The sequence below is a fragment of the Pygocentrus nattereri genome, chromosome 21, assembly GCF_015220715.1.
Source record: "Pygocentrus nattereri isolate fPygNat1 chromosome 21, fPygNat1.pri, whole genome shotgun sequence".
NCBI lineage: Eukaryota > Metazoa > Chordata > Actinopteri > Characiformes > Serrasalmidae > Pygocentrus > Pygocentrus nattereri.
In genome coordinates, this window is record NC_051231.1 from 15,664,314 (window position 1) to 15,675,598 (window position 11,285).

Consider the following 11,285-nt stretch of genomic DNA (forward strand, 5'->3'; position numbering starts at 1 on the left):
GGAGGGACACAATATGACTGTCTGTGAGTTATATGACATTCACAACGTGCAGATTCTTTTTTTGGATTTGAGACCAGTGCACTTCTTTAACATTTTCCAGAGTGTCTCTAATTTCTACAGGACTTCACTCAGCTACCTTAAAAAATGGCATGACTTCTCAGACAGCAACTTTCACAAGCATGTGGCAGTGTTAGGACTTCACATTCACATTCTCCCACCTCTGTGATGTGGTGGAGATTCTCCAGATGAGGGATAAAGTTAACATGGATGAACTCTATGAAGAGTACTGTGTGACTTTGCCACTCCAGCAGTAGGTTGTAAAGAGAACAGCTCTTGTTGTGGAGAACAACATTGCTCCAAGGCACAAACACACCAGATTTGACTGTACTTGGATCCTTTCTCTTTAGCATCCCTGGGACAAATGAACATGTGGAAAGAGTATTTTCTCTGATGACTGCAGCATGGACTGACCAACGAAACCGGTGTATACATATATTCAAGAAGTATATATTCAAGAAGAACAATTAAGGTAAGATGAACATTCTTTGTGTAAAATTTTGAATATATATTTGTGATCATCTTGCTACACTAGGTTTTAATATTTGGTTGGGTTGCTGCTACCCATGTGTTTCAGAAAAGTGCTATCCATGGTGCTGGGAAATGCTGTTTGCCTGCTACCATCTGGATTGTGTTGACACATAGGCAAAATATGTGTGTTTGGTGGGAAGATTTTTTTTTTTTTTATCGGTGGCTATTCTTATCAAAAAAAAGATTTTGGTTTACATTATTTGCACTGAAATAGTTAAACTTTGTATAGGCTAGGCCTAATATTTTGTTGAACTTAAATAGGCTAGGGACTAATATTATTATTATTGTATTTTTATTGGTTTTTCAATAACACGCAAATACAGAACAAAAGACAGATACATCAACAAACACTCTTAAGCCCCACTTGAGTCCACCCCATCGCTATTTTAGCTAGCATACTTTATAATTGGCTAGGCACTAATATATATATATATATATTTTTTTTTTTTCTGTATCTTGTATTTTAAGTTGAATTTGAATCAAAACTGAATTTGAATCAAAACTGAGAGCATAATTTTAGTTGCATAATACCTGGTCCTTTGACCAGTTGACTAATTGATAGTCCCAAAAAAGACAAGATGTTGCAAAATCAGTGTTTTTTTCTTGTATAGGCCTATGACTTAAACTGTAGCAACTTTGGGCTATCTTTTGGGTCAGGTAGTGTCTTAATCTTTTGGTTGGTGGGGTTGAAAGGCAAGAATAAATGTTTCTTGGTAAATTAGAAAGACATTATATCTTAAGCTTAAAGTTATTACGTCTGTCCCACATTGTCCCACTTAAACTTGCTACTTGTCCCACATTTTGTCTGTCTGGAGGTGGTCACCCTAATCAGGTGTGACTGTTGGGATGGAAGATTATCACATATCTTTATTTGCTGATGTGTTGCTGTACTTGACAAATCCTCAGACCTCAGTTCCTGTGATTTTTCAGTTTAGTAAATTTTCAGGTTACAGGATTAATCTAAATAAATCTTTGGCAATGCACTTAAATATTCCTTCCAATATTATATTGAATTGTCCTTTTCATACAACTGACTCCTCCAGTTACAGTACTGAAAATAATCATACCAATAATAAATAAAGCAAGATCTGGCTGATTGAGCCCATCTACCCACTTCATTTATTAGCAGAATTATCTTGGTTAAAATTAGTGTTTTCCCACGCCTGAAGTATTTATTCATATTCACTGACATTTAGCCTCTGATTTTTTCAAAAAGCTCAATACCCATATTTCTAAATATATATATATATATATATATATATATATATATATATGGAACAATAAAAGACATGTTACTCAAACTTTTCAAGCCCAAACATATGGGTGGAGCATCTCTGCCAGATATACAGCTCTATTATTGGTCTGCCAAAATGAAACACAAAGAATGACTCCAAAGTGAACATTCACAAGCTAATCTTGTGTTACAATATTCCAAGCACATGCTTCTCTACAATTTATATGTAAAAAAAACCTAACTATTCACATGACGTCCTGTTTGTTTCCATTTCTAACCAACTTGGTCTCCTCACAGCAAGTAAATCAATGAATATTGACCAATAAACTTCAAGAGATTCTCTAACATCTGTGCCCCAACGTAACCAAAATGTTTCCTTAGATCTCAGACACTACAGAACTGACTTACTAATAATCAGTTTACGTACAGATTGTATCATAGATATAGTCTCTGTTTGCTTCAACTGTAGAGATGTTTCTTTATTACTATAGCGATCATTCAATATTTATTCATCATTATTTTCATTATAATTTCTATTACCCATAAAAGTTAGCTGTACTACTAAAAAACCCACACAATGTTTTAGGATGTTCCCCCGAAACTGGTGATCTCTGATTACATGCTGGTAACCAGATGTACCAACATTCACTGTAGAATCATTGTGCAGCAGAGCTCATGTATCTTGAGAAACTGCTTGTCCTCTCCATGATTGATCAGCAGACTGATTGGATGAGGAATCTCAACACTTTGTTTTGAAAACAAAGTCTACCATGTTGATCAAATAGCACCTTCTACATGGCATTCTGATTAACTTTGGGGACATTTGAACTTAGAGTTGAGTCCATCTCAACACACAGAATAAGTGATAACTATTTTGTCATCTTAACTGCTTCTTATAACATTGTAGTTCTTTATATCTCAGTGACAACAAGAAGGAATGCTCCTCCGAAGGACATCCAGATGTTCATCACTTCAACTGAGTTTCTTGATCACGTAATGTCTGGTGAAATGGGTCTCTGACGGAATCAGCAGCATCACTTGTTCCATCCATTTTAACTACATGAGTTTCTCAGACACTTTCCTGGAAACAGAAACAAACAAATAGCAGTAACGGTATCTGATGGTTTTCATAGAGATGAATTAAACAATCATACTGAACTTTTTCTTCATACACTGTAAATGGCTTCATTTGTACCTGCGTAATTAGGGTCCTGCAACTCTAAGAGTAGTGATGGATGCTAGTCATATAAAGGGGGAAAGGGAGTCTTCACTTTCAGTTTGGCCGATGTGACCTGATGTCGACAGTTCTGCTCAAAGCTCAGAGTTCCCAGATGTCCCTCTTAAATGTAGCACTGTTTACAGTGCGAAGTGTGTCCAAATTTTCCCATTGACATAAAACTGCTGCATCAGTAAGTAAAGAACTTAGAACAGCCTTTTCCATTCAGCCTCTAGTGAAGCAGCTGTGTGATTTTAATGGTCAGCCCCCTAGTGAAGGTTCAATCACTCCAGTGGTGTGTCCCCCTCTCTGCGGGGATTCTGCCACACCTCCTGTTCATGGTCTGCGGTGGCAGAAATTAAAATAAATGGAACTTCTTTTTTTCCTCCTGGTGTGGGTGTTTCCGTGCAGTGAAACACCCACATACATGCACACTAGTGAACACACACACTAGGAGGCAGTGAGCGCACTTGCCTGGAGCAGTGGGCAGCCCTAACCACAGCACCCGGGGGGCAATTGGGGGTTAGGTGCCTTGCTCAAGGGCACTTCAGTCATGGACTGTCAGCCGAGGGGATTGTATCGGCAACCTTCCGGTCACAGGACTGGTTCCCTAATTTCCAGCCCACGACTGCATGGCATGACAACATAGATTCATCATTCTTGGATATGCAACTTCTAACTGTCTTAGTTAGGAAGCCTTAGATATCACTGTGGAAACTCTACATACCTGTGTAGTGACATATTACAACACCGCTGTTTTGGTTTCTTTTTTACAGGTGTCGGAGGATCCTGGACAGACAGCAGATGACAAGGGACAAATTCTGCAGCGACCCGGATGGATGCCTGCGATGGTAAGTTAACGAATGGCTATTTCTGCTAGCATAGAGTGCTAAGAGAGACACTTGATGTAGAATAATGGCTGCAGAGAGAGAAACTGTTAATCCTGTGCTGTTAATCCTGATAGTGTGTTCTGCACTGCAGCAGTTACAGTTGACAGTGTGTTTTAGTGTTAAACAGGTCTGAGAGGGTGTTTAAAAGCTTTTAAAAAATAAACTAAAAAGTAGACTAGTCTATTAAAAAATAGAGTAACTACCGGTTAGAGACTTTAACAGGCTGACAGTGGGTGGCATGGAGAGATCACGTGATCTAATTGACACAAAAACATTAGCTAAGTTGTGAAGATTCAGCAGCCCTAACAGAGCTGTATTTCAGATTTAATGGAGAAGCTGACTAACTACTGCTGCTTTCTGCTCTCTTATTCACTTATTTTACAGATTTCACATTTGTTTTGTGTTAGTAATGTTAGCTGACTTTAGCCTAAAACTAGGCTAAATCAGACGTTGCTGCAGCAACGTTATTTTAAATCTGACAAGGTTAAAATGAGATTATATTGTAAATTCATATTACAGAAGCAAATCTCATCTTAATTTAGGAATTTTATCGTACAGCGTTTTATCTAAAATTGCACTTTAAAAAATTACAACACAATCTTTTGTTTTGGAAAATGAAATAAGAAAAATATTACAGCAAAAATAATTAATGACTTGCACCAATTTGAATTTATTTTGTTTGAAAATGTTGTTCCTGGCTCTGAATTAAAATTTTAAATTTTATTAATTTACAGAGGGCAAGGAAAGATAGAAAGTAAAGAAAGAAAGGAAATTGGACTGTGAGTGGAAAAAGTGGTGAAAAGTGTCATTTTATCTAATACTCTGCTTTACCACTGGTGGGCCGCCCAGAAAACACTGAGCAAAAATCCATTGGGCAGCCGGCTTTGCCATCAGTTGTCCAACAGTGGGCTCTACTGCTCTCTGAAAGTTGTGTAAAGAAAATAGAAACAGATGGTTAATAGAGAAGTTAGGGTAACACTGGTGTTGTCCTAAAGTTGAGACAGTATTTAGTCAATTTAGTCTAGTTAGGATGTTTCTGTAATATTGTTTTCTACAGAGCCCCCGAGGGGCCATAGCAAAAAAAAAAAAAAAATTAATAATATAAATGTTGTGCATTACTGTGCTTTGCTTAAGCTCAGACACAAGGCAGCTCATTGAATTTTACATTGCTCTTGGATTGCAATAAAAAGACATAATGATGCCTCTCACAATCAATGAAGTTAGGAACTGTTGTTCTGTAAACAACAAACTGATTTTGTCCTAAATTCAAATTGTCCTAACTGAAGCTGTCATGGTCACTAAACAGATAAGATTTCAGCCCCAGAGTAACAAACGGTCAGCTCGTAGTGACCCTTCAGCCTTTCATTCAGGAGACGTTTTGAACAATGCTGCAGATACTCTTCACACTGTACAAGCCTTTCAGGATCCTCCATATGCCAGTTACTATTTAAACTAACTATTTATCTATTTATCAAACTATTTATCAAACTATTTAATCAGAAATGGGCCATCTGTCCTTCAGGCTGTGCCCCCATGCCACAAGTGGTCTTTCTTACTTATCTGCTTAAAATGACAAAAGATCATAAAGATAAACATCATTCATATTTGACATGTCCCTGTATTAACTATTTATTTGTCTTTACTCTAGGAGGCTTCTGTGATCAGCTGGCAGCAGATGTTTATAACTCCACCCCTTTCTTGTGGAGCACTGGCAAGAATTCAGGTGAAATTTTGCTTTTCACACTGTTTAATGCCTTAAATGACCAGTGCCCAACATTTTATTACACACTTCTATGATCTAAGAGTAGCTCAGCCAGTTTGTACTGGAGTCCCTGTAGTTACTGAATAAAAAGCTTTAGTATGTAATGAGTTTGGGATTTTAAGGGGTTTAATGCAAAGAAAGAAGATTTTACCCACCAATGCCTGACTAATACCTCATTCTCCCCTAAACACTTTACTTTCTCTTCTCCTCTGTCCCTGTAGCTGCAGTACCAAGCTTTACACAGAGCAAACGGGATGTATTCTTATATCTTCACACAGCCACTTTTTGACAGCACATAGATTCGTTTCAGCTGATTATTTTGCCAGTTATACACATTTCAGCAAGAGAAACACTTTAGTGACTGTTGTAGATTGATTTTGAGTGTGACGATGTTGATGTTAATGAGAGGTTTTCTCATGATTCCTGCAACATAACACCATCTGTAAGGGGCTGGAGTCTGAGCACTGGTGGGCGCTCAACAATGAATTTTATCTTTTGTTCCCAGAGGTGAGACTGAGATATTAAAGCAGGTTCATATTTTCACTGTGATTATATTTTCTGATGTCTGTTTTACTGTCTTTTGCTTTTAACCTCATGGTGTCACTGATTTTACAGCTTCCTCCTCAGCACTTCGCGGCTCTCTATGTGTTTTTCAGCAAACCAAAGTGTTGAAGACACTGAAGGTGGTTTCCATTGGTTCAAATGGCTGGTTCAGGACTCATCAGTCAAGCAACATGAGAATCCTGGAAATGCCGGCACCGTTCATGGTTTCTAGCAAACGAAAAGGACCCCTATCAGGATTTTTAATCACCTACACCCTACATTTTGATATCATACCATATTTTAAAATTATTAGAATAACTGTAATTTCTCTAATGTAAATTATATTGTTTTGTGTTTTTTTTTTTAATCTTTTATGAGAGTGTGTGTGTGTGTGTGTGTGTGTGTGTGTGTGTGTGTGTGTGTGTGTGTGAGTGAGAGAGAATTTGAGTTTAGAAAAAATATGTATATTAAAACAAATGGTACCCACCACTACATAGTTGTGACCTCCAGGGTATAGTGACCAAAAACAGGCAATATGGTATAAGTCCTAAATAGATAAAGCTAAACAACACTGAGTCTCGATCACTAGTACAACATCAGAAATGTAGTTCACAAGTCTAACTGGTCTATAATGCCAAACCAAGCAGGTGACAGAGAGAGAGCAGCACTAAAACACACAGCTTCCTTCTAGACCACCATGGACCACATGATGAAAACACCACAGGCCATCTGCGTTTTCAAGGCTGTCACTTTTTCAAGGGTGAATCTTCATTCAGCCATCAATCACAGCACACTCGGTAGTCAACTGACATCAGTCCCACCAGATCAGCTGATCCAAACAGCTTCACCTAGGAAACAGACAAAAAGACAACATAAAAGACCAGCAGAGGGCAGCAGCAAAGGCAACTTGGATGTAATATCATTAATTAATTATAAAGACGAAGAAAATTAGAAGTTACTGTTACTTTATTAACTATTAATGATTCAGTTCCTGATTGGTAAATGGTTTGTTAATGAAGTAGAAGCTTGTTACGTCATTGTGATCTAACAGCTTATATGTATGTTATAAAGTAGTGTGAATATATTAACTATTAATGGATAACTATAAATACCTGGTTAGTTGAGGGTTAGTTCATTATGAAATAAGAGCTAATAGATGTCTTATTATAAAGTGTTATCAGTGGTTGTAAGAGTGCTGTGTCATGGTGTTCAGTTATCATGCTGACCCCTCTCTTTATTTCAGGCAGGTGGAGTTTATTTCACACACAAATATGAACACTTTCACTGTGCAACACCTTCATCACCAGCTTCTGAACAATGGACAGAAAACAGTTTGGATCCACCAACTCATAGAACGGTCTTCATCTTTAAGACCATCTTCCATATTAGAATAACAGGGAAGACGTCAACAGTATGAGATACCACACATGGAATTACACAGAGACCAAAACAGTGTTAAACAAATCAAACTACCTTCTCCTTTAGATCTTTTGGAAAGTAGCCCCCCTTTACCTTGATGCACTTTAACCCACTCTGGATCATTCTCTCCAGCAGTTTCACGAGGAGCCGCCTGAGATGCTTTTCCAACAGCACTGAAGAGACTCACAAACTGAGGCCTTGTTGTTGCTGAAAACCACTTGTTGGTATTCAGGAACATATTCAGGAACATAAACTCACTGTTTATATTTGACTTCAAACAAATTGAATTTGAATTGGAACACGAGACCAAAATGTGGTTAAAATAATAAAAAAGGAATATGCAGTTCGGTGTGACCAAACTTTTGACTGGTCATCTACATGAACTGTACAACTTTGTTTTTCAGACTGAACTGTATTTGTGATGAGTCAGCAATTTTCTCCAGGATTATTAAAGATTCTATCTGTCTAAAAAAAATAACAGTTCATAAAGCGAACAGTGTAAATATTTTGAGTGTATCTATAAAGTAACGATCATATTTAATAGATAAATCATTATTTATCACATAATCTCACAGATGTTCCAACACCATAAACCCTAAACCCAGCTGAGCGAATGTGGTGTGGACTGTGTGTAGGAGGGTCTTTGTGTCAGAGACAATGTAGAAGGACAGAGTTCCTGCACTGTGATCCACATACACTCCTATTCTGGAGGATGATGGTCCTGAGATTTCAGTCTGAATGTAGCTGTGCCAGAAAGTGAGAGAGGAAGAACACTCCAGGCACCAGGACTGACTGTTGAATCCAAACCCACAATCATAATCCACTCCTTTCTTGGTAAAACCCTTTATATGAGACTGATATGTACACATATCCCCCTTTACTGCTCCACTCAACCACAATCAATCACATTTAAACAAGACAGAAATACCAACTATTTCTGTGTGTATAGGTGTGTGTGTGTGTGTGTGTGTGTGTGTGTGTGTGTGTGTGTGTGTGTGTGTGTGTGTGTGTGTGTTTAATCAAATTTGTTTTTTACTAAAATGTGTTTAACATATAAAAACTTTCTCAGAATTAGTCTGAGTTTTGGATTTTAATCATTTGTAGTAAGCTTTCATTTTAACCCTCAGTAAACGGTTTATTCCTCAGTTCAGTTCATCAGATGGCTCTGATCTCCCAGTCTTTACTGAGAGCTTCTTGTTATGGTTGGGCTTGTTGATGCATGTAGAGTCTGTGAGGATCTGAGACTAATGAGCTCCGCAGTGACCTCAGCAGGACTCTGGGGTTCTTCATCCATGGAGACCTGAGAAAGTGTGTTACTCTGCAGAGCTGATCTGAAATCCGCACTCTCCTTCAGACCTGATGAACACACTGTTCTGATCTGAGGAGCTGAGATGATGGAGATCAGATTTGATGTTTTCAAGAAGAACTAAATGGATGTCAAGTTAATGCGGACCTCAGTGAGGATGAGCAGGTGCAAAACGTCCAGCAAATACAGAACATGAATCTTATCTGGACTGAAATAAAGAGTCTGTAATTTGCCACAGAAATCAGGAGATTATTGATAATACGTTTTTATTTCCCATTTAGAATCTGATTTCTTCAACAGCTATCTGTCCAGGGTGTTTTCTGCCTTCCATCCAGTGACCGCTGGGTTGGACTTCAGCATCCCCCCGTGACCCAGGAGAATAAGCAGTTAAGCAGTTTGGAAAATGTGTGTGTGTGTGTGTGTGTGTGTGTATGATCAACGGCTGATTTTTATTTCTCTTTTTAACCCAAAGTCCTTGTTGTGTAAGCTCAGTGAACACCTGCAGAATTTTATCAGGCAAAGTCACAATGTAAATAATATTATTTTCTCTCTAATGAGCCAAACTGAAATTTTAAATTAGGTGACTGTAATAAAGAGTTGCTGCATCACTCAGGTCCAGCAGAGTGAGTGATCTTACCTACCTCAGCTTATTTAACTCACACACACCTGCAGCACTGACCACACACAGATGCACTAACACACTGGACCATGTCTGCTAAGTCCAATGAGTCAGTGACTGCCGTATATAAAAAGTGTTAGATAAATAAACTTCCTTTGTCTATTACAGTTCCGCCCGATGACCTCTGGGATAAGCTCCAGCACCCCCCCCCCCCCCCGCCAGCAACACCTTCCAAAAAGTCGGGAGATGAGCAACACAAGACTGGTAAAGTTGTGAAATGCTAAAAAACGCTTGGTGGAACATCTCACAACTAATTGGGGTAATAAGCAACAGGTCTGTAACATGATTGGGTATAAAAGGGCATCCCAGAGAGGCTGAGTCTTTCAGAAATAAAGATGGAGAGGGGTTCACCACTCTGTGAAACACTGAGCAGGCAAATAGTGCAATAATTCAAGATCTTGGGGATTTCATCATCTACAGTACATAATAGCGTTAAAAGAGTGATAGAATCTAGGGTATGTCTGTAAGGGACAAGGCCGAAAATCAATGTTAGCTGCTTGAGATCTTCAGGCCCCGAAACAGCACTGCATTAAAAACACACGATTCTGTAGTGGAAATCACTGCACGGGCTAAGGAACACTTCAGAAAACCACTGTCTGTAAACACAGTTCATCACTGGGTCCACAAATGCAAGTTAAAACTACCATGTAAAGAAGAAACCATAAATAAACAGAATCCACAAACACCACCGTCTTCTGTGGCTCTGAGCTCATTAAAGATTGATTCATTAGTCATTAAAGACTGAGGCAAAGTGGAAAAGTGTTCTGTGGCCAGAAAAATAAAACTTTGAAAATATTGTTGGAAATCAAGGACGCTGCATCCCCCGGGCTAAAGAGGAGAGCTCAAAAGCCAGTATCTGTGATAGTATGGGGCGCATTAGTGTACATGACATGGGTGACTTACACATCTGTGAAGGCACCATTGACGCAAATCAATATTTACAAGTTTTAAAGGAACATGTACTGCCATCCTGATGTCTTTTTCAGACAAGGCCTTGATTCCTTAAGCAAGACAGTGTCAAACCACATTCTACACGTACTACAGCTGCATGACTCTGTAGTAAAATGGTCTTGCCTGCCTGCAGTTCAGACCTGTCACCACTGAAAACATTTACCGTATTATGAAACAAAAATATGGCAAAGGAGACTCTGAACTGTTAAGCAGCTAAAATCCTGTATGGAAGAACAGAACAGAAAGAACAGAAAACATTTCACTTTCAAAACTACAGCAGTTGTTCTCCTCCCATCCCAAATACTTAAAAGAAGAGCTGACACAGTGGTGAACATGCTTCTGTCACAACTCTTTTATAATGTGTTTCTGGAACGTGTCAAAAAACAATAAAATGTCTCAGTTTTAACATTTGATATGTTGTCTTCATACTATTTTCAATTACAGTGGGGCAAAAAAGTATTTAGTCAGCCACTGACTGTGCAAGTTCTACTACTTAGAAAGATGAGAGAGATCTGTAATTTTCATTATAGGTACACTTCAACTATGAGAGACAATATGAGAAAAAAAATCCAGGAAATCACATTGTAGGATTTTTAAAGAATTTATTTGTAAATTATGGTGGAAAATAAGTATTTGGTCAATAACAAAAGTTCAACTCAATACTTTGTAACATAACCTTTGTTGGCAATAACAGAGG